The 24,731-nt window shown below is 41.6% G+C and overlaps 1 long non-coding RNA gene across 5 annotated transcripts; it reads right to left on the reverse strand.

Annotated features, from left to right (window-relative positions):
* Positions 1–12,856: 12,856 nt before the first annotated feature.
* On the reverse strand, positions 12,857–17,200 carry LOC149028831 (uncharacterized). 5 transcript variants are annotated; one of them, XR_016170637.1, is made up of 6 exons: positions 15,941–17,200; positions 15,418–15,834; positions 15,129–15,318; positions 14,846–15,046; positions 13,789–14,711; positions 12,857–13,673 (listed from the first exon to the last, which is right to left on the reverse strand). It is a non-coding gene; the product is annotated as an uncharacterized LOC149028831 (long non-coding RNA). The 5 variants fall into 5 exon arrangements; XR_016170635.1 differs by having other exon boundaries at positions 12,857–13,413; positions 13,789–13,860; positions 14,256–14,711; positions 15,418–17,200; XR_016170638.1 differs by having other exon boundaries at positions 13,789–14,708; positions 14,853–15,046; positions 15,418–17,200.
* Between the last annotated feature and the right edge of the window lie 7,531 nt (positions 17,201–24,731).

A 24,731-nucleotide genomic window follows, 5' to 3' on the forward strand; every position in this document is an offset into this window, starting at 1 on the left:
CGAGGATCTTGACGTAGTAGATCGGGAGCCATTCTCAGACGAAATCATGAACATGCCTCTCCCAAGAAAGTTTATCATGCCGACCTTCACCCCTTTTGAAGGGAAAACAAATCCAAAGGAGCATATCAACTACTTTAAATCAGTAATGACTGTGCTAGGTCGGGAGGATGAATTGCTTTGCAGAACTTTTCCAGCGTCACTCAAGGGCCCGGCTATTAAATGGTTTAGCAGTCTACGACCGGCATCAATAAATAATTTCCGGGAGTTGGCTCAGAAATTCATAGCCCGATTCCGCAGCGCAATCGGGAGTAAAAAGACGTCCGACAGTCTCTTTGGCATACGACAAGGCCGAAATGAGTCCATTCGGGATTATCTGAAAAGATTTGACGAAGTTGCCATCGAGATCGAGGAGCTTGATGATCAAGTAGCATACAGTGCGCTTTGGAGTGGCATTACTCACCAAAGGCTTCTGGAAGTCTTGCTGACGGACAAGCCGAGAACGTACGGAATGCTGTTACGCAGGTGTCAAAAGCAAGCCAGTGTTTATGAAGTGATAAATGCTCGAGTCAAGGCAGATCGGGACAGAAGATCAGATCGGGACGTGGAAAAGCCATCCCCGAGTGACAAGCATCAGAGGTCAAAAAGTAATTGGAAGCGTGAACAAATAAACTATACTCCTCTAAACTCGAAGCAGTCAGAAATTCTGATGAATATTCGGGATAAAAAGGAGTTGAAATGGCCCGGGAAGATACGAGCACCTCCAGAGGAACGGGATATGACGAAATATTGCCGATTCCACCAGGATTACGGCCATCATACGGATGCTTGTCGAAATCTGAAGTTTGAAATAGAAAAATTGATTCAGCAAGGAAAGTTGGGTCAGTATGTAAGGCAGTCGGGTAAGAGCCGGGCATATTCACCCGTGCCAAAGAAAAGAGGCCGATCCCCCAGTCCAAAAGAACTTGTCAAAAAAGCGGACAAGGGAAAGGAGAAGGTTGATCAGGAAGAAACACCTGTGTACGTCATTATGGGGGGACCAACTGTGGAGTCAATCAGAAAGGCAAAGCAAAAGGCTCGGTTCGTGGGGGCTGTTCATTTGCCTAAGAAAAGGCAAAATCCGGTATGTCCTCGAGCCCATAACTTTTACGGACGCAGACTTAGATGGTGTCACGTCACCACATGATGACGCGATTATCATCAAAGTCAAAATAGCAAACCGGGAGGTTCACCAAGTTCTGGTGGACACAGGATCCTCTGTCGATCTCATCTCGTATGATGCCTTCAGAAGGTTGAAGTTGGCTGATGATTTGTTAACACCATCATCAACGCCACTGTATGGTTTCGCAGGATCATCCACAGTGGCAGAAGGAACGATCCATCTGGATCTCAAAGTTGGAAAGTCACCCCGAGATACTTTGGTTCGGGTGAACTTCATGGTGGTCAGGGAGCTGTCGGCATATAACGTCATTCTGGGACGACCAACATTGAATGCACTTGAAGCAGTGGTGTCTCCCAGACATATGAAGTTAAAATTCCCGACCGAATCAGGAGTCGGGGAATGTTGCTCAGATGAATCGGCTTCCCGACAATGTTATACAAACTACTTGAAGGAAAAGCGTAAGCCAGAAAGTTCGGGAATAGCCATGAACGTCGAGGTTCGGGATGATCGTGATGAGGAAAGCATGCAACGGGCGGAACCTGTGGAAAAGCTGGAAAGGATCCAACTTAGTCAATCCTTTCCTGACCGAGGAACGTTTATTGGCTCAGAACAACCGGAAGATTTCAAGGAAGAACTTACCCGGTTCTTGTGTGATAATGCGGATATCTTTGCATGGTGGGCAAATGATATGCCCGGGATAGACAGGCGGGAAGCAGAGCACAAGCTCTGGATACGGGAGGATGCGACCCCGGTCATCCAGAGACAAAGGAATTTTGCGATTGAAAAGCATGAGGCAATCAGGGTCGAGGTTGAAAAATTGGAGAAGTCGGGTTTCATAGAACCAATCGAATGCCCGACCTGGCTGGCCAATGTAGTTATGGTTAAAAAAGCAAACGGGAAATGGAGAATGTGTACCGACTACACTGACTTAAACAAAGCCTGCCCTAAGGATTGCTACCCTCTCCCGAGGATTGATCTTTTGATCGATGCCACTGCTGGTCACGAAGTCCTAAGTTTCATGGACGCGTACTCGGGATATAACCAGATCTTGATAAGTCAGGAGGATGAGAAACATACTTCCTTTATGACTGATCGGGAGAGTTATTACTACCGAGTAATGCCGTTCGGTTTGAAAAATGCAGGGGCAACTTATCAAAGAGCAGTCAATAGAATTTTCCAAAGGCAAATCGGGCGAAACATGGAGGTCTATGTAGACGACATGCTTGTAAAAAGCTTGGTTCGGGCAGGACATTTGGCTGACTTGAAAGAGACATTTGGTGTTCTCAGGACGTACCGAATGCGCCTGAACCCTGAAAAATGCGCCTTCGGGGTTTCCTCGGGAAAGTTCCTTGGGTTCATGGTTTCCCAAAGAGGAATCGAGGCTAATCCAGAAAAGATTCAAGCACTGATCAAGATGACACCACCAGTCACAATAAAAGAAATCCAGTGTTTAACCGGGAGGGTGGCCGCTTTAAACCGGTTCATATCCCGAGCTGGGGAAAAGTGCAACACGTTCTTCAAAGCCTTGAAGACTACGACAAGCGCGGGAACAGTCACTTGGACACCGGAATGCCAACAGGCCTTTGACCATCTTGTAACGTATCTCGGGACAACACCTGTTTTGGCCCGACCTCTCTCTGGGGAGGTCCTTACGATCTATCGGCAATTTTCGCCAACGGCGGTCAGTGCAGTTTTGGTTCGGGGTGATACCGTTCAGAACCCGATCTACTATGTGAGCCATGTGCTTATAGATGCTGAAAAGCGGTACCCGGACGTCGATAAACAGGCGTTGGCGCTTCTCGTGGCATCACGAAAACTAAGGCCCTACTTCCAATCACACCCGATAATAGTCCCGACTAATTTTCCATTAAAGAAGATACTACAAAGACCTGATGTGGCAGGGAGGATGGTCGGGTGGTCCGTGGAGCTTAGTGAGTACCAGATCGAATTTAGACCAAGGACGGCCATAAAAGCCCAGGTACTGGCCGACTTTGTCGTCGAAAGCACAATACCACAGAGGAACGACCAAATACCAACGGCTGGAGTATCCGACTTGTGGATCCTGCATGTAGATGGTTCGAGCAATGTCTCAGGGTCGGGAGCAGGCTTGACCCTCTGTAGTCCCGAAAACTTCATTATTAGCTATGCTATAAGGTTTAAATTCCCAGCCTCAAACAATGAAGCAGAATATGAGGCTGTCATAGCAGGCTTGCGAGTGGCCCGAGCCCTCAGGGTTCGGGAGCTGGAGGTAAGAAGCGATTCTCAATTGGTTGTCAACCAAATCAAGGGAGAGTATGAAGCAAAGGATGAAAGAATGGCCAAGTATTTAGTCAAGGTTGGACAGTTTCAAACTTTCTTCGAACGGGTAACATACCGACAGATACCAAGAAAAGAGAATGAAAATGCAGATGAACTTTCCCGATTATCAATGGCAAGCTACAAAAACTTGGACTCGGCGGTTTACATTGAAGAATTAAACAGCCCGAGTATCCAGGAAGTAGAAACCTTTGAGATCAGTAAGGAACCAGACTGGACCACACCTCTGATTGCGTATATTCGGGATGACATTCTCCCGACTGATCCAAAGGAAGCAAAAAGAGTCCGGAATCAAGCCGCTCGGTTCACCATGGTTGGGGATCAGCTGTATAGGAGGTCCTTCACGAATCCTCTCTTGAGATGTGTTGGGCCATCCCGAGCAAGTTATGCCCTAGCTGAAATCCACGAAGGCATATGTGGGGCACACATGGGCGGGAAGGCATTGGCACAAAAGGTATTAAGGTCGGGAATATTCTGGCCTACAGTACAAAAGGACGCGATTGACTATGTCCGTAAGTGCGAACGATGCCAGAAACACGCTAATGTTCCAAAGTTACCAGCGGTCCCCATGATATCCGTCTCCAACCCTACGCCATTTGCGATGTGGGGAATGGACCTTGTCGGGAAACTACCGAAGGCTCCTAAGAATCGGGAATATATGGTGGTTGCAATAGATTACTTCACAAAGTGGGTCGAGGCTGAACCGTTATCTTCCATCACGGAGAAACAGATGGAAAAGTTTTTTGAAGAGAAGATAATATATAGGTTCGGGATACCTCGGATATTAGTGACGGACAATGGCAAACAATTTGAAGGCGCCGGGTTCAAATCCTTCTGTATGAGGTACCATATAGAACATCGATTCGCTTCGGTTGCCTACCCCCAGAGCAATGGACAAGTGGAGGTCACCAACAGGACGCTTCTCGATGGGATCAAAAAAAGGTTGGAGGATAATCGGGCAATGTGGGTCGAGGAACTCCTGAGCGTCCTCTGGTCATACAGAACTACGGTGCGAACCCCAACTGGCGAAACCCCTTTTTGTTTAGCTTATGGGACAGAAGCCCTAGCTCCCGTGGAAGTATTGGCTGGATCGTTGCGTTATGATGCATTTAACGAGCAACAAAATGATCAAGGACTAAGGGAGAATTTAGATCTTTTGCAAGAGGCCCGAGCAAGAGCACAACAGAAGAATCTAGTGTATCAGAAAAGAGCAGCACAGCACTACAATTCTCGGGTTAAGAACCGAAGATATCGATCGGGAGATCTGGTTTTGAGACGCACAGGGGCTTCAGACCCGAGAAATCAAGGAAAGCTAGCTCCAACATGGGAAGGACCTTACCTGGTAGAAAAAGAAACAAGGCCGGGATCATACCGACTGAAGAATGTTGAAGGCGGAAAACCGATTGATTGTTCATGGCATTCCACCAATTTGAGAAAGTTCTACCAATAGCCATTATAGACATCGGGTCTGTTCCGTCTGTGCCTCCGTTTACCAGATTAAATCTTTTCAAAAAAGACACAATAAATCCGGGTTCACTCCCGTTTGATCAATTACTCCTTGCTAAAAGGAACTTGCATCTTTTCTTAAAGATACCATTCACTCGGGTTCACTCCCGTTTGATCAATTACTCCTTTTTAAAAGGAACTTGCATCTTTTCTTAAAGATACCATTCACTCGGGTTCACTCCCGTTTGATCAATTACTCCTTTTTAAAAGGAACTTGCATCTTTTCTTAAAGATACCATTCACTCGGGTTCACTCCCGTTTGATCAATTACTCCTTGCTAAAAGGAACTTGCATCTTTTCTTAAAGATACCATTCACTCGGGTTCACTCCCGTTTGATCAATTACTCCTTGCTAAAAGGAACTTGCATCTTTTCTTAAAGATACCATTCACTCGGGTTCACTCCCGTTTGATCAATTACTCCTTTTTAAAAGGAACTTGCATCTTTTCTTAAAGATACCATTCACTCGGGTTCACTCCCGTTTGATCACTTACTCCTTTTTAAAAGGAACTTGCATCTTTTCTTAAAGATACCATTCACTCGGTTCACTTCCGTTTGCTTAATTACTCCTTTTTAATAGGAACTTGCACCTTTTCTTAAAGATACCATTCACTGGGGTTCATTCTCGGTTGATTAATAATTCCACCCACTCGGATTCACTCCCGTTTGGTTAACAAATCACTCGGGTCTATCTCGATTAATTCACAGGAGGAAGTTGTTTGGTCACTTATGTGCAACAAGAATAGAGAAAAAACTTGATTCATTCATAAAAAAGATTACAATATTTAATATCAAGCTTTAGTCAATTTTCACTGAAGGACTCCCGGGAAGATCTTCTCCAGCAGCCGGTTCAGTCGCGCCTTCAAGGGACTCCAGCATGCCTACAGTATTGGCAGGGGAACCTTGGATCTCTTCCTCGCCCCGATCATGCTCCTCTGGCAGCTCACTATCTTCTTCCCGAGCTATTGTTTCTTCATCTTCACCTTCCTCTCTTACTTCGTCTTCAGGAGAGGGTTGGGGAAGAGGATCAATATAATCCACAGCATCGGGAAAAGGAAAATCCTCAAGCTCGGGAAGACCTTCGGGATGAGGGCGTTTGAGCTCATCATAAATCAGAGGGTCCAACAGCTTCTCCAACTCTAGGGGACGGGGAAGATCTGTCTGCTCCAGAGCCTTTTTAAAGGCAACTCGCATACCTCTCTTAAAGGCGGGAGTAGCAACAGCCAGAGTGAGACTCTTGAACTCTTGAGTCGTGAAGTATTCCTCCAGCACACCTCGTCTAGAGGCTCCAGGACCCGAGGACTCCAGCTTTTTCAACTTGTCTCTCAGCTGGGCATTCTCATTCTTCTCCGCCAATAAGAGGGCTTCAGACGCCCTCAAATCTTCAGATACCTTCCCGACTTTCTCTTCCAGGTCATTGACCTTCCCTTTATACTTGCTTTTACTTTTGGAAAGGACATCCCTTTCCTTCTTCAGCTTGGCCGCTTTCTCTTCGGCATCCTTCAGTTTCTTCTCCGCCTCTTCCTTTTCAGTAATAGCAGTGCGGGCCCGAACGTTCGACTCCCCATGGAGCTGTTCGGCCAGCGCTAACTGCTTTGCTTGGTCCCGAGCCCTACGAAGAGACTCAGAAAAAATGTGTACAGCACCAGCAACGTATCTGAAGAAAGATTACCCGGGTAAGAAGAGTGATAATAGTGATTCGGGAGAAAAAGGAAGAAAAAGACAGGTACCTGAATCCTTCATTAAAAAACTCCCTATTCGGGAGGTTGCGCAGATACGTTGCATCAGCATCGTTAGTAGCTTCATTTAGCCACTGTTCAGCATACTCCGAGTCACTGAAAACGGTGTTAAAACCGAAATCACCGGCCGAAGAAGAGGGGGCAACCTCCCGAGCTGGTTCGTCGATACGAACCCTTTTTGGAAGGCGAGGAATGCCGTCCGCTTTACGTTTCTCAGCTCCCGAGGAAGGAGCTTTCTTCTTCAGACTCTTGTCGGGAGATGGCCGGTTGGAGGGGGCAATCGCCTTTGCAGCCGCAGGAACTTGTGCCGGGGCTTTTTTGAGTACTCCCGAAGGAGGTTTGCTGGAAGGCACAGGTTTCCGTCTCCTTGCCTCGTCCATGTTCCCGAGCGCCATTGCCAGAAGATCATCCTCAGAGATATTTTGGCTCACTGGAAAACAAAGAATACGTATCAGGTCAGCACAACATAGATGACACAAAAACAATAAAACAGAGACTTACTCGGGGAGAAACCCCATAGCTGAAGAACTGACTCGTACTCCATGGAGTACCCATGGACTGCGAGCTCGTCATCGTCAACCATGTTTATTATGTCAATATAGTTTTCCTCGTCGGGATGAAGGGCGACAGGAATATTCAGGCGGTCAATCTTCCCCTTGGGAACTTCTTGAAATTGAGTACGGAAGGGCTCGGGAGAAGGCGGTTTAAAGAAAAGGTAAAACTCCCGCCATTTCTTGGTGGTAGACGGGAGAGAGTCCTTTAAGATAAAGTTCCCTTGAGAAGGGGAAATTCTCTTGGATAGAAAAAACCAACCACGTTGGCTGTGAGGATGAAGGGAGTAATAATGGTGGAATAAGCCGAAAGTCGGGAAGACCCCTAGTGACTTACAAAAGCCGACGAACCCGATCATAATCCTCCAACTGTTCGGGCTCAAATTAGAAGGGCTGAGCTTATAATGGTCAAGCACATCTATGAAAAGATCATGCAACGGGAGACGTAACCCCCCGATAAAGGCATCATAATACAAGGGATAGAATCCCTCGGGAGGACTGTTTACTCTTTGGCTATCGGTCGGGATAATAACCTGATATCCCTCAGGAATACCAAAACTACCTAAAAATCTATCCAGATCCTCGGGAAACAGGGAGCAGAGATAGAATTCAGGTCCCGAAGAGTTCTGGACGAAATTAATGTGCCAAGGAGTTAAGGGTTCTGATCGAAGCATTTCTAAGGCTGCAGAGTCGAGTTTCTTACAATCAGGTTTACGGGGAATGGCCCCCCGGAAACCGCTAGGACGTTGAAAAGGTGGACGAGGAGGAGCTTTCGATCTAGATACCCGGGAGGTAGACGGGACATCCGTCCGAAGGAAAGCTTGGGAAGATACAGCAGGGGGATCTCGGGAAGTGGCCGTAGACTCAGGTCTTAGGGCACTCCGCGGCGTATGAAGGAGCAGAATCGGGAAGCGGGGGGGGTTCGAATTTGAACTATGATCGGGACCCTCCCGAGAATCTACACTAGGAATGGCCTCTACTTCAGCCTCAACTTCGGCCTCTTCCTCGGCCTCTACCCCGGCCTCTACCTCCCCTTCTACTTCATCGGGTACGAGGGACGTAGTCAGGGCTTGCATCGCTTGTTTCTCTTTGTCCTTGCGGAACATCTCCTGGATCTCATTATAGAGTCGAAGATCATCGTCCTGGGTGGAGCAGCTGTTAGATTTGGATCTCCCCTCATCAGAAGATTGCTCGTGAAGTTCTTTCAAACGATCCCCGGTCAGATTATACTTCTTTGTTTGATCGCTATCACCCTCACTAGTATAACCCTCAGCCCGACGATGCCTATCACGGTAGACGGGAACGGGAACCTTATTCTGATACCTAAACCCTCTCAAGCTTACTTTTGGCTTCTTCGGGGCCTTATATCTCCTCGGGGCCATAAGAAAAGAAAACTTACTGATTAAAAGAAAGGCTTAAGGAACTTCAGAAGTCAGTCGGGAGCGTTGCTTAGTCGAGAGCAAAGAAAGCAGTAGGAAGAAAGCGAAGAGGAAGGCTCCTATTTATATTGCCGGAAGAGGCGTTACACTTCTTGATCAGACGGTTACGACTCTTGATGATCGACGGTTACAAAGTGGAGACGGTTCGCCTCCCCCGAGGCTCTCATTATGAGCCTACGCCTAGCCACCTGACGTGTCGATCCCAGGTTGGGCGAAGTCTTGAGGATAGCCGTTACAAAAAACGGCTGATCACTTTAGTGCGCAGGCATTTAATGCGTCCATTAAAGGGTATTCCTGTAATATCCCGAGTAATGGAAACTCCAGGAATCTCCCGAGGCACAACTAACTCCAACCACCTAGCTATCCCGAACATCGCAAGCAACGATCGGGATAGGGGGCTTATGATACGGAAAGATGAGCACCAAACGGGTATAACCCGAATATTACACATTGTCATATTAGTCGGGTTACACCCGGTTCTAACAGGACGAAGCATGATCGGGTCCGGACCGAATGGGGCTCCACATAACAGTTAATCGGGAAGGATGCCGATCATCCATGACCAAAAGCGTAACGTACGCCACAGATATGGCAATCGTCCTTGTTATAGAAGGTCAACTCAATAGCTGATTGAAAGGGACTAACAGCAAGGGAGCATGATTCAAGGAGAGACATCAGCCCTCGTCCAGCTGACTTAACATGTACATGAAAGGTAACACTCACACTATAAATGCACAGATCTACCCCTTAGGTAAGGGACGAATACACTTTGAACATAATCTTGTGTAGCTTCTGCACGAGACCTCATTCTGTTCATCATCTAACTTTGCCATCGGAGGCGGCTGCCCGGCACACAAGCCGGCCCGCATCTAACCTTTCTTGCAGGACTCATTGTCCCGGATACGAGGGGAGGCTCAGTCGGATCCAGAAGCATAATTGATCCACATCAAACAATAACAATAAAAGTGAAGAGGTCAATATTGATGGCAGTTTAAGAGAAAGATTTTATCACCACTAATAGATAGATAAGTTAAAAGGAAAACCATAAGCTTGTTTGACGTTGGACAATATATCTTCTAGTCTTCTTTGACTTATATGTGATGTCAAACATATCAATGCAAGTAGGAGACAAACGTTCTAGATGCTCATTTTTCTTAATAAGAATAATTTAAGTCAAAGATAAATAGACATAAGTTTATAAAGATACGAATGATTAAGATTAAACAACGATAATTTTCAAACATATATATACATGTACCTTCCTCTCACATATTACTACAAAAGTGTCATTCCCCGTCGTATGACGCATAACTTACCTAGTCTTGTTATCACGATTCTTTGAGGATATTTTCTATATTGGATTTTCCATACCATTAAAACAAGTAAAGAACTTCTGAATTTTACATCAATACAATGAAAAATAGAATTCTTACCTGATGTTTTTCATCGCCCCACATCTTGAACATTATCTCCCAATCTTCCTTAGGCATACATTGTAGATCAACGTTTGCGCAACGCTCTGAATCCGTTTCATACATAGTATAATAATTAGCTTTTAGTTGTGATTTGTAATCTCTCCAACAGTTATAAAGCTTCTCAAGGATCCAACTCTTACTAGATTCGGCTATGTCAAATTTTTCCTACAATAATATTGCGTCAATATAAAAAGCTAGTTAGGATAAGTATACTATTATGCACACAACCCATACAAACTAATATATTGTTTTCTCTAAAAAATATACCTTTATTTTGGCATATGCATCTTCTTTATATGGTTGTGGTAGTTTCTGCCAATCAAGATACGTAATATATAACAAAGCAGGTTTTTAGCCATCAAGCCAATCCATGTGGATAACTTCTTTGTACTATTACTACAACCTTGTCCAAACAGATTAACATCAACATGAATCTTGTCCCCAAATGACAAGTTTTGAATGTCTAGTGCCTTCGTTCTCCCCTTCTTTCCTCTTCCCCTCCTAATTATTAAAGTTATAGTACAAGAGAAAAAAATTAATGTACGATTAAAGAACCTTTATACATTGTTGATATGGAATCTAAATAGTAATTATCTAATTGACAAACCTAGACCGCTATTATCACTTTCCTCCTAATTCATTTTTCTACTCGTGAATGATACACAACAAGAAAACTAATATACTTTTGTAGCAAACAAACATGGAAAAACCAACTTTCAGTCCAAAAATAGCATGAATTCAAATCATGGAAGAGAATTCATAGCAGATTTATTTTAGAAAAAAAAAAAAAGCTGCAAAAATTACTCCAAAAAGAATTTACTGCAATTAGTCCAGAACTCCTCTGGCCTATAGATTGTAGACCTAATTCCCACCGCTGTAATAAACCATCAAGAACAGCTCTCGCGTATGCATGCTCAACTCCCCATTAGGTCTAACATTCTAGAATGTTTTAGCTTCAGTGGTCAATTGATTAATTTGCAGGTTTCATGGGTTTCAGGTGTATTTTTTGGTATTCCAACTGTTATATGAGGTGTCTTCATGTTTCATCTGAGGACAATGAGGTGATCTAGCTTCTTTTTATATTCAGATGAATCCTTCTAGAAGGTACCTCATTTGTAGGTCTAATTTATATCATGGATGAAGTGATGAACCCTTTTGTAAATTTGTCCTATTCATTCTTCAGAATCACCTCAAGTCTACTTCAGGAAGAGGAGATGAAACAGGGGAGGCAGCAGCATGTAAAATGAGTTGGTTATTGGTCATTGTTGTAATGGTTATGTTGGAGTCATCAGTAAGGAGTTTGTGGGGGGTGGGAGGGAGGTAGGGGGTATCAGTGTTTCATGAAGTTTTGGGCAAGGTAACTTGTAAGAGAGTATTGGCCTCTCATAGCCAAAGTGTTTGTGTCACATCCACCCAGCCAGTACCCTACCTGGCATACCCGGGTATGTGATCCACAGCCTCGAAGATCAAGTATCGAGCAACTATGCCTCCCGCATACGCGATAACACAATCATGAACAATAATATAATCAAAGTCATAGCATATAAACAATGGAATCACAATAAGAATAAGAAACAATATAATTAGCCTGCGGAAATAAAATATACCAATGTATATAATCCAAAAGGAAGAGAGTGAGCAAAAATCACTCCCTCAGTAGCAGCGGAAAGTAGATCAAATCATAGTTAAGGTTACAAATCCAAATCTTAAAAGGAGAAATAACGAGATGAATATCTAAACAATTGTTTCCTCAATCTTATACAAAATATCTTCATAAGTGTAAACATAAGAGACTAGGCACGGCCGCTCCCACGCCAGGGTCAAACTAATCCTGGAACGTAGCATAATCACCCGCGGGATCCTCATAGTAATCTTCATAATAGCCAGTACCCGGAGGGTAGTATGCTTCATCGGGGGTCTCCTCATAGTGGGGGCCATCAAGTTCTTCAACACCTGCAGAATAGTCTAACAAAACATTACACATAAGGAGTGAGTTCAAAAGAACTTAACAAGACGGTTATTCCATAATACATAAATCACATGATCCAAAACATAACATGATGCAAGATGATATGAAACAGATAATGCAACACTACAAGAAAATGGACCTATAGCGGCATTTTGGAAATGCCGCCAAATGTTAAAAAATGCTGCTATAAAGCTTCCCGGCGCTTCCAAAAACGCCGCAAAAAATGCTGGCAAAACCAATGTCGTATTGTTATAGCGGCACTAAATAGAAGTGACGGTGATGGTCATTTACGACGGCACTTTTAACAGCGTTTCCTAGAAACGCCGTCAAAAGTTCTTGTTGCGGCATTTATAGAAAACGCCGTTAAAAGTTCTTGTTGCGGCGTTTCTAGGAAACGTCGTGAAAAGTTCTTGTTGCGGCGTTTCCTAGTTCTTGTTACGGCGTTTCTTATAAACGCCGTTAATAGTTCTGTTGCGGCATTTTTTATAAACGCCGTTACAAGTGTTGCCGTGATACGTTAATTATGCCGGCATTTTGTAAAACGCCGAGATAGGTTTTTTAAATTTAAAAAAAAATCTTTCCAAAAAGCCAAATTTCAATTTTACAAATGAATATTCAATTCCATCAATCCAAATCCAATTTTACAAATGAAAATCCAATTCCATCAATCCAAATTAAATTTTACAAATGTAAATGAAGTCCATTAGGTTAGATCCCTTGACAGTTTAAGTGGCCTAAGAAGAACTACATTTAAATAGGAAACTCTGATGGTGAGCAGAAAATTAACAGAATCAAACAAATGCAGCATGAGGATTAACTGTTTTACGAAATTAAGAGAGCCTACAACCACAAAATTTGAAGTTTATAACAGAAGGAATTTGATGACCAGCACAGCACCTAATTAAGTCCAATTCAGATTTCCATAGCAAACTAACCAATGTAAGTCTTTCTTCAAAGACTTATCTTCCAGAATGAAGCAGCAAGGATGAAGAAGCTTTAATGGCTTCTAAGTTATATTTACAGCTTAGCATATAATAATATAATCTAAGCACCAAAACATTTCCAAGTGCATATCTACATAGATACAAAAGTTTCCAAAAAACAAAATAAGACAAGATCTTCTGAGTGAGTTCAGTTCCATCTGAAATGCATTTTGAGATCCTCAAGCCTGGTAGTTCGTTCATCCTCGTCAGTGAGAGCTCCTGCTATCATCCGTTGCTTCCTTGCTTGGATATCTTGCATCCTCTCCTCCACTGTATCCTGCAACACACATCCTTCTACAGATTACTTCCAAGTTCCAACTCAATAGAAGTGAAGTCCTTGTACCTTTTATGTATTTGTTTTGCTTTGCTCACTCACTCAAATTTACTCATTTTTATGGAGATTACTGGACATTGCAAAGTTAGATAGGAAACCCTGACCTACACAATGAATCTTTTGACATGAACTCTTTATTTTTGCCCAATCCTATGGATTCGCATTATGGCTTGTTCCTCTGATGCAGGATTCCACCATGGATCCTTCTCATTTCAAAGACATCATTCAGATGAATGAATTTTTTGTCGCATATTCTAAAATTTGAAATCATTAATTTACATGTCAGAGCGTGCAGAGGAAATAGGAGATGAAATTTACCATTATGAAAACATTAGATGCTGCAGTCAAATTTAAACCGACACTCCCAGCTCTCAATGACATCAACAACACCTGTAATTGGGATTTGGAAGAACATTAATCAATTGTAAATCCACAGACATAGAAAGAAGTCAAAATGAGCAGTTAAGATCAAGACTCGGAATGAATGTTTCTGAGTTGTGAATATATATGAACTAGACGAACATGTAAATAAAAGCAATACATTTTTCTGTGATGCTTCAATTCAACATTATTCTACCAAAAAAAAAAAATTCAACATTATTAATTTGAAACCCTAGTGCATTAAGATTCCATAAGGTCTATATCTACTAAGAAAGCCACACACGGGTGTCAGATTAGAGCAAAAGTTGCAAGAGAATCCATATCAAATGCTTCTATTAGAAAAAACCAATGGTTGAAACAGTCAACATTTGTAAAAGCTAAAAGAGTAAGCAATAGATTTTCACCATTTTCTCTTTGGTCTCATTGAACTCCTTCAAGACCCTCTCTTTGCTTCTGATCCATTTTTTCATCAAATCTCAGGAATTGAATTCCTTTCTTCTCCAGAGGGTTCTGCAACAGGTCTAAAAATGAAGTCCAATGGCTAAAGATAATGCTCTTTTCACCAGTACCAGATAAAAGCTCCAAGCACTCAAGAAGCTTCAAAACCTTGCATGATTCCTTCCATATAGCGATCTCAACTTTGAAGGAGAGAACCCCAACTGAGGGAGATTGAAAAGAGCTTCATAGTAGCATTCCATCTGGCCCATTTTCTGGGCAAGGCTTTCCCTTTCAGTTTTGGACTCTTCTAACTCCATTTTTCCCAACAGCTGAATCAGCATGTCTTCATTTAACTCTACATCCTCTTCAAGAGAAGGAAGTTCTCTAGATTCTGACTTGAAACTAACTCTCAGATCAGCCTGCTTTAAAAAGAAAAACGATTATCTTAAAATTCAAGCATGATATGACAAAAGACTAGGAAATTCTATCAGTAAGACAATGACTAAGAATTGGCAATAAGCTACAATATGTAATCTGTAACGAAATAGTTCCTTACCACGTACCCCCATCACCATTTTCAGATATGTTCAAGTCATGTCTGCCATTCTCCAGGAGATCACCCTCTAGTACTTTGCTGTCAGGATCTGCTTTCAGAAGTCCCTACTCTTCTCTCCTCTTTCTACCTTCCTCCAGTGCATCTCCCCTCTTTGCGGCAGCAAGTGCCTGATGTTGTTCAATATACTTATCTAACTGCTCCCTAATAGCATTAGTTGCAATGGTTTGGTCAGCCAGCTCTCGCAAGATAAAAAAATTTAGCTTGAGGATCTAAGAGGCCATACTTGTCCCTTGGTATAATGTTGTCGACAGACGGGCATATACATATCAGACCCACCAATCAGTTCTGCTTGTGTCTCCTTTGTCTTCCTTAAGGTAAAGAAAGCTCGCTTACCACAGATCTCACATCGAGCAGTTAATTTGGTTACAAAATCAGCCAAAGGTACAACATCAAGAACAGAACCAAGGCTTCTCCTGCATGGAAAATTAATCCAATTGAGATCAAAACAATTAAAACAAATAAGTAATAGATATACATAAATTGCATTCCCTGAGAGGAGAGAAATTTAGTACCTCAAGTAGTCACCATCAAGGCCAGCAAGAATGACTGTCTTGCCATCATCATCAGTTGAGCAAGGGTAGTTTTACCAACACCACCCATGCCAACTATGGGTAGCACTGAGAAGTTATTGTTATTGTCACTGGGACATTGAGTTTTGTCTGACAGCAACCATCTAACAATCTTCTCCATGTCCTCCTCCCTGCCAAAAACTTTATATTTGTTCACGAAAGAACTTGTTGGTGGCCTTTGACTGAATACCATGGGCCTCGAGGACCCAAATCCAATGCTTGAGTTCAAACCTAGAGCAACACCTTCTTGTGCTACACTTTTTAATCTCTGGTCGATATCCCTTACTTTTGATCCAAACCTTTTAATTTCTAGCAACTCTTCAGTGATACCATAAACCTTAGACCCAATGTCTTTTATTCCTTCAAAAGTGCCATTGACACCTTTAATTGCAGATTCTATGCCAAAGTTCAACCAAGAAGAAATGCTACTTTCAGTTGAAGGAGTGTGAAGAACAGAATTGCATACCTCTTGAGTTTGGCGGGCATATTCCAGTTTCAGGCGTAGAAGTTCAGTGGCATACTCATCGAGTATGTCTTCAGCATCATATAGGAGTTGTTTAAGGTGATCAAGCCAGAGTTTCACAGCCCTGTTGTGAAATTTTATTTTTGTGCTGAAAGTTCAACCTAGAAGACTTGCAAAGCAAAGCTAAGTTGTGGAGTAGAGAAAAACATCCCAGGGAGCCTAAAAACATGATTATCACACTAACGATCCTTGCATTTTCATTGTCAAGAGATAGGCTAGATCAGGAACAGAAAATCCAAAGAGATGTAGTATGACTTCAAAAGTAGAAACAGAAAATATCAAAAAGAGCAACAAGATTTATGAGACATTAGGTCAAGGTTTCCATACTGAGCAAAACTGAAATGCGATAGTAGGAGAAACAAAAAATGAACAAATGAATGGAGACAAATAAATATATCATTGGAGTTATCCATGGAAGAACAGAGTAGACGTAAGACAAATAAATATATCCAGACCTCCTAAAACATAAACACCATAGCTAAATTTCATTTCAATATCTGCAACTGTAAGTCACATTTTGAAAAATTCAATATCGGCTTCTGTCTCAGTTTCATTTCAATAATTGCAAACACAGATTTATCACAGTAATCATTCATCAATTATGGGTGTGCGATTCTAAATTTCTAACAAACATTTGAAGGATTTTCTTTAGGGGCCACCGCCCCTAACCTCAAGGATAAATTTGAACAACAACTGATCGGGCTTGAGATTTATCGGTATTGAAATTTCATCAGCTACTTTTGGTCGAAAGATCAAAAACAGCAATGAGAAATGAAATCTCATCTTTATCATGATTTATAGTGCACACTTAGTGATTACGATCTTATGAAGACAAAACAGAGATAGTAGTATGACTTCAAAAACAGAAACAGAAAATATGGGTGTGCGATTCTAAATTTCTAACAAACATAAATTTCCAAATCAACTCAATATGATCTACTAGACGCAGGAGGAGGTCTCAAACCTAACGAAATCTCCGAACAAAGCTCCTTATCTGAGATTCAGCAGCTGAAAGCTCTGATGAAAGCTCCTATTCGAGTTCGATCTCTCAGAATGCTTGCAGGAGTGAGCGAATCGAGAAGCAGCCGTCCATGGAGGTTAGAATCAGGCTTACGAAAGCTCCAACTCGAGTTCGACTGCACCAGAGAAAAAGGGATTGAGAAAGAGAGAGAGAGCGAGAGAGAGCGAGAGAGAGCAAGTGGTTTTTCATTCGAGTGCTCGTCTTCTACAAGTGAAAAATAGGCGCGGGCGGGAGACTTTTGGGCAACCACGGCATTTCCATGAAACGCCGTGAGACCTAATGGCACAAAGATACGACGCCGTTATAAAGTTTTATATTAAACGATTTACAACGGGGTTTCTAAAGCCATATACTATATTCGTACAAAGCCTTGTGTATGAATGAAGTCATCCCATGGACATATGACGGCGTTTTTTGATAAATGCCGTCATAAGGCTACATACGACAGCCATGTACAACGGCGTTTCTGCAATAAACGTCATGATAAATAGCATATAATGGCATTTTTTAGCGAACGCCGCTATAAGTTAACATACAACGGCGTTTTCATAAAACGCCGCTATATCCTTACCCAAAGTGCCATCATAAACCCGTTTTCGCCGCTATATCCTTACCCAAAGTGCCGCCATAGACCCGTTTTCTTGTAGTGCAAATATGATTCTAACTCTATGTATGCTAGTCTCTATGGTAGACATGCTTTAAGTCATATCACCATACTTTTCTTGGGTAGGTCCGGTCACTCAGCTCCGGTAGGCTGTGGGTCCTGCATCCCTCGGGACAATCTATAGCTGGGGTTTAACTCACCGCTCTTTCACATAACCATTTGGTATAAGTATTGGTGCATGTCACGGTAAAGCCTAGCCCAATGCAAGTCATCTACTCAGTTGTATCAAGTCAGATCCGGATATTTCCATTCTTCTCCTCTAACGATCCTTTCCAGTATCCTTCACACTAGAGTCAGCATAGTCCCTGACTATGGACTCATCAATGCTATTGGTCATCCACAAATAAAAGACAGGAAGCTCTCACATCCTCTCACGGGTTGGTTACCGATCTTGAGCGCCCGTGAGCCCAAGTCTAGCTATTTGCAACCCTACCAATAAATGGCCTATAACGAGTATCCGCAATGTGATCTATGTATTCTCACGGGTTGGTTACCGGTCTTGAGTGCCCACAAATCCCCATTACTACCACGGGTCGTTAGGTCTCAATGCCCTTCTGATACAGGCCTGATACAACAAGGACATCCTAGCCAACACCACTAGACAAGTCCTATATATGACATCCAATAATTCGGGAAAGCGTCAATGTGCATCGTTTGAATCATCCCATACTATTCCCTTCGATGTCTAAGGACAGAAATGTCAAAATGACATTCTCCAATCCCAAATCATACTTATCCAATCACATTCTCAATTTCATCATATAATACATAAATGATACTTCATCATATTGAAAGATAAGTCATAACATCACATGATCAATCATATATGTAATTGGTAAGAATGAATAGTCATTATAACCAAAGAGTATATAAACATGGTACTACTGTCTTAAAGTACATACAACAGTCATATGATGTTCAAATACAACAAAGAAGATGAATCTACTAAGTTGCCAACATCAATGTAAGATTCACATAGTCTATGTAATATGGTGATAACCGTCCTTACCTTGAGTTGAGATGAAGATAGTCCAATGATCAAAAGAGAATGGTCCAAAGATAGTACTTAGACCCTAGACAAACATAGATGAAAGATTAGAAAAGAAATCGAAAAAATTGGAGGTCGAACGGATCAAATCGAACAATTACACAATGCAGCAATCCTTTGGTTGACTGGCTTGGTCGACTGACCTAGTTGACCAAGTGAACAGTGTCAGGCTGAAATAGTGATTTTTTATCCGAAACCTATCTTCCGAAGCTCGGATCACTCCAAAATTTGGAGGGATTGTTAGGAACAGTAAATGAACACTACCTAGCAAGTAATTAACATAAATCAATGGTCTAAATAGGAATCCCCAATTTGAAACCCTAGGTTCTAAATGCTAGAATCATAGTTTTCAATGAAATCAAATGCAATTGCAAAGAACATTAGGGAATCAGCTAAGGGGAGTGATGAACAATAGATTAGAATCATATGCTAATAAGAAATCAAACTTAGCATGCTATACAAATCAGTTTAGGACAAGAAAACAAGTTGCTATGAAGGGAATCATGGAAATGTATCGCTAAGAATCAAAATGGGGGCATAGCATAGGTAGAAATGAAAGGGGCTTATGCATTAGCAAGGAAAGAACACATGAAGTGGTGGTTGCAAAGTTGCAACACCATCTTCATGGTTTCAACAGCAAGTAAGAGAAGGGATTAGAGTAGAATAGAGAGTGAAAGAGATGATAGATACCTTGGGGAATGATTTTAGGGATGAGAGACAATGATTGGCAATGATTGATGCAAGAATCCTTCACCACTACCAAGGGAATGTCTTGGGAAGCTCTCTCCACGTTCTCAGGAGACTAAAAGAGTAGAATAGGGTTCTAATCACGAGGTTCACTTAAGTAAAGAGTAGAATATCCAAAAAGCATCAAATTCCTCGATTTATAATTCCTTTGGTCAACTGGCCCAATCGACCAAGTTAGTACAACAAGCTTTGGTCAGGGAATTGGAAGGCCAGATTGAGTCAAATTCGATTAGGCTTTCTCCTACAAGTCAATCAACAAGTCTAAATCAAAGAGTTACCTTCGAATCAAGTCTAGAAGTGCATTAGGTACATCAACTAAACTTCCCCTCTTCTAGGTGCAGCTTCTCACTAAACACTGAAAGTGCATCCAAGTAAGGGGCACCACCATCAATGTCCATAGGCTTGGAATCAAACACCAAGTCTTCAACTAAGAAGGCCCACAGTTCTCTCCTTCCTCCACTCCGGGTCTTCGGACCTACAAACATCAAAGATTCTGGGTCAAGTCAGGGTCAAGGTTAGAATAGGGCTGGATTTCACATTTTGTAATTTAGTGGATAATTGGAGCCTAAACATTGGTTACTGTTATATAGATCACTAAAATTCTTCAGATCTGTCACAAGGCAGAGAGGGGAAGGAAAGAGAGTCCAAGAGAGAGGGAGGAGGGGTGGGGTCTATTGCAAATTTGCAAGGGGAGGGGAAGGTGGGTGATGGGCTGGGAAGGGTCGTAGGGTGTAAGGGCATGGGCTAAGGAGGTCGCAGGGGGTGCGGAATGCTGCTACTATGATGTGGCAGCAAGGGGGAGGGACCTAGGGTGGTGCACAGGACAGGGGATGGGCAGGGGAGAGCTTGCAGGGTCTTGAGATGGTGTGGGAGGGGGCTGCCTAGGGTATTCAAGGGGATAGGGAGGTGAGGGAAGGGGATTGGGATGTTGTACTTACCTGTAGAACATAATAGTGTGACAAAAAAAGAACATAATGGGTATCAAATTCAAAAGGGAAGGACAAAGTAGGAATTTCAAAGGATAAAGGGATAAACCGGAAACAAGTTTATGCGAAAAGAACTTCTATATAATTTTGAAGTGATGGCCTTATGTGCATCAAAAGTTGTCTTTGTTCCTTGCAGCCTCTAAACCAGAAGTAAAATGAATGGTGATAGATGCAAGAGGAGGTGATGTGTACCTCTATCGTCCAGCCCTTGGTTATTTATATATAATAAGCAATCTACAATAGGAAATTAGAGCATAGCATACCTATGACTAATCATGTCGCTAACCAATCAAAAATAAAATCCTATACTAATCTATCTAGTAGAAAGTACAGGGTCGAACTATGGGGAACTAAAAGGCTAAGTTACTAAGATTGAATTCAACAAAATCTAATTTTAAATTAAATCTATTAATCAATGCAAAAACTTTAACTATGAATACGTGAAGATCTTTGGGATTTTGAATCCCTAAGCTTTTCACTAACTGATACAACTCTATGCTTCAAAACAATGAATGGTCTTTCCTAGATATGCCCTACCTTTGCAAGATTATCATCTTTTGCCAAAGCTTGGCATGCTTAGTTTGCTTATATATAGCATCTTTGGTCAAACTCAAATACAATCAACTAGAAGATATAGAACAATCAAATTAATGAAATAAGCAAAGGTTCATCTACATCCCAAAGAAAAGGAACTAGCTACTCATTATAACAAATAAAGATAAAATTTAGAGAGAGAGAGAGAGAGAGAGAGAGAGAGAGAGAGAGAGAGAGAGATGTGGTTTTCTTCTTGAACAATGAGAGAGATGAGAGCCAAGATCCGTGTTCGCCGTCTCCTCTTCTTTGTGGCTGGTTTGTCTTTTATGTCTCCCGCACACAATGAATTTGTCTTCTTTATTCATCAATTCGATCTTTATTCGTTCGGATTCTAGGAAAACGCAAAACTATAAAGTTGTAGATATTTTCGTTCTCTTTCCATAGCATCTTGAATCACCACAATCCGAGTTCATATGAGAGAGATATGCTCAAAATACTCAAGGTGGGTCTGTTTACCCGATTTTCATATTTTATTACCAATTTTGTTCCTTGGACCTCCACCAGTTTTCAATTTGGCTGAGATTAGTGCTCTCCTTGTATTAATCAAATTGGATTTCAATATTCATGATTTCTTTGGTAGCAAGATTGAATCCAATGATTTTATTCTAATTAAAATCCTCTAATATATTTGCCAACTTTACTCCACATTATCTGTAATAGCCAAAATCACCTTATTCTTGAAAAAGACACAAAATTACTCAATCAACTTTCTTTTAATTAAGTATGGAAATTAAATTAATAAATAATGATAAATGCATGCTCATCAATTACCCAAGATAAAATCCCATAGTGTGAAGCTCTATGACCGAGATATACCCTCTAACAACGTCCAAAGGTATATGATTCATGTAAATGGCATAAAAATTCTGCAAAAAGGACCTAAACCCTTTTTCCAAAAGTTCCTTTTACCATTCTTGCCAACTGAACACAGCTTATAAGATATGTAGCCGAAAGAAAGAAGACGACCATATTTCTAGATAGGTCTTCCTTAGTATAAGAAGCAGATATACAAATACGAGCCTTGGCCAACAGTAGCGGGGTTGTGGCAATGCAACTGTCAAGGCAACCACCTTCACATCACCATTTAATGTCAACATACCACAAAATTTGTAACTGATATCAATTAAAGCAAGCACCAAAAATATAAATGTTATGAAGCACTACAGCTACAAGACGTTTGGGTCAATTGAAGTGTTTCCCTCGAGATTAACAGAAAATAGATGACAGAAATCACAAGGTTAATGTCAGCAAGTTTTGGAAGTCTATGTGCCAACATATCATTGGAAGTATTATAATCCATGATCAAATCAGGTAAAGTGTTTGACTCACATTCTTGTTGAGATAATCCATTCTTATTCAGCCCATGGGCCTAATATCATCAACCCCTCCACGTCACCTCATAACCCTTCCCCCATACTCATCCCAAGCCTCTTGGCTCATTCCTCTCAACCCTTCCCTCTTTCTAGCCCTTACCCCTCCGTTTTCAGCCCCCCAATTTCTCCTTTGGCCATTGCTTCTAACACCAATCATCTGTCTAGCGATCCGAACACTACTGAGTATGCTTATGGTTCTCCTACCTCCCCCCTGTGAATGATCTTGATCATGCTGGTTGCAAAAGGAATAGTCGTGCCTATAAGGGGCATAATCCATTTGGCAACGATTTCTTGGTTGACCTCACACCCTCCAAGAAGAAGAAGAAAAAGAAAATTTCTAAAAAGTAGCTTCCTTTAGGCCAGTGCTTGTTCTAGTTTCCTTTTGGGCTTTTGTCCCATTGTGCTCAGTCTGCGTTTGAGCTTTTGTAAATCTGTGCTTTGTTGTATAAGCAATTGTTTTCTTCTTTGGTAATAATTTATTTGTTCATCAAAAAAACAATACCTTTACTACTATTCTGTGCATGGTCCACCCTATCTCCACCCTATCTGACAAATTTTAAACCTACAGTCCTATTTCCTACAAACAAAGTCCAATTATTGTCTAACAATGGTGGAACACAATCATTCTTACATATCAAATGTACATCCAAAACCAAGAAAAGGAATAACACAGGGTTCCAGAACCCTGAAATAAGTCACTTCAAGCACAACAAAGGTATAAATTTCAGATAAATAAAAAACAATGGCAATTCTATAAATTCAGATGACAGCTTAAGAGCCTATAGGAGGAATACTGGGTGACAAGACGAGGGGGTATATAAACTTAATAGTAAAAGGATTTCTCAGGAATTTCATTTAGAATAAAGATAACTTAGAAGAGAAATCTGAATTTATGCAACTCTTGGAATATCATGTCCTGAAATTAAATAAGGAGAAAGATATTCTTCCTATCAAGAAAAACAAAATACCTCTAACCAGATTTAAAGACAGGTGATAAAACTCACCCATATGAACTCCGATTGGCCTAACAATTTGGTGTTGGAGTTGCTCAGCCCTTGTGGAGAGGTACAGCTCAGAAAGAAAAATAAAATGGGTGGCTGGACTAGTTTGATAGACAACTGCAGAGAAGGGGGCGGGGGGAAGAAACAGCGCTGGATTTGATTTTCTAGTTAACGAAGGACTAATCTCAAGAATTTACTACCAGGAAGCAGAACATGACTGGAAAACAGTCTATCAACCTACGTAAATAAAGAAACAGAATATGTCTGAATCAAGAAACAAATAACACAACTTAGATCAGAAGATTAACAGAGGATGAGTTTGGAGAGAGCACATCAGACAAAAAGAACCAGATTAGCCAAGAGAATAGAACAATGAAACCATTCACAAAATCAGCAACTCAGCAGCACATGAAACTCGCAGTATCCAATCTGATTGCAACGGGTGGCTGTGCATGGAAGTTGCTAACAAACTAACTTAAACTATAAAACTGATCATATCATAATTTATAGAAACAGAAAACAAATTTCCTTACACCTGTGTCAACATGAAATTTAAAATTAAAAAAAAATATAAAATTATATATATTATAGAAATAACTGCTAACAACCCTATTTGAACAAAGCAATTGCATCATATTACCTCCAACTTCTCACTTTCAGCCTTCATAAGTTCAATAGATTGCCTTAGCTCCTTGACTTTTGTTTCAGCTCTGGAGACCAAGGCATGCAAATGGGAAGTGATTGCTTTAGAAACCCAAGGACTGCAGATGTGGTTCTATCAACTTCTACGTGATACAACGATGCTTGCATGGATTCTCTAAGGATATCAATAATAAGCAATACATCCAAAAATGAAATGTCACTAGTAAGTCATTACACAATGCTAAAGTTTTCAATTTGTAGTTGCATACCGCGTAATCTGTAAGAAACTAAATTAAATAAATGAAACGCACTTGCAAACTGAGAAAAAATCTGGGGGGGGGGGGGGGGGGGCAAGAGCTACGAATTACTAAGTCAACAACCCCTCATAAGTCATAACTTAGGTACACTTTCATCAGCTGCACGAATCTTTTAGAAGAGTGCAACTCCTTATCCTTATTCCAACTAAATGGGGACAGCATATTCCAACTATGTAATGCATGTGGCGTACGATACAAGTTGGGTCGACTGGTCCCGGAGTACCGTCCAACTGCGAGCCCAACGTTTGTGCTGACTCAGCATTCAAATTCTCACCGGAAAGTGATAGAGTTGCGGAGGCAGAAAGAGAATCTCGGACAACAAGAGAGCGGCGGCCACCACC

The sequence above is a fragment of the Hakea prostrata genome, chromosome 1, assembly GCF_041222555.1.
Source record: "Hakea prostrata isolate BN-2017 chromosome 1, UWA_Hpros_2, whole genome shotgun sequence".
Taxonomy (NCBI): domain Eukaryota; kingdom Viridiplantae; phylum Streptophyta; class Magnoliopsida; order Proteales; family Proteaceae; genus Hakea; species Hakea prostrata.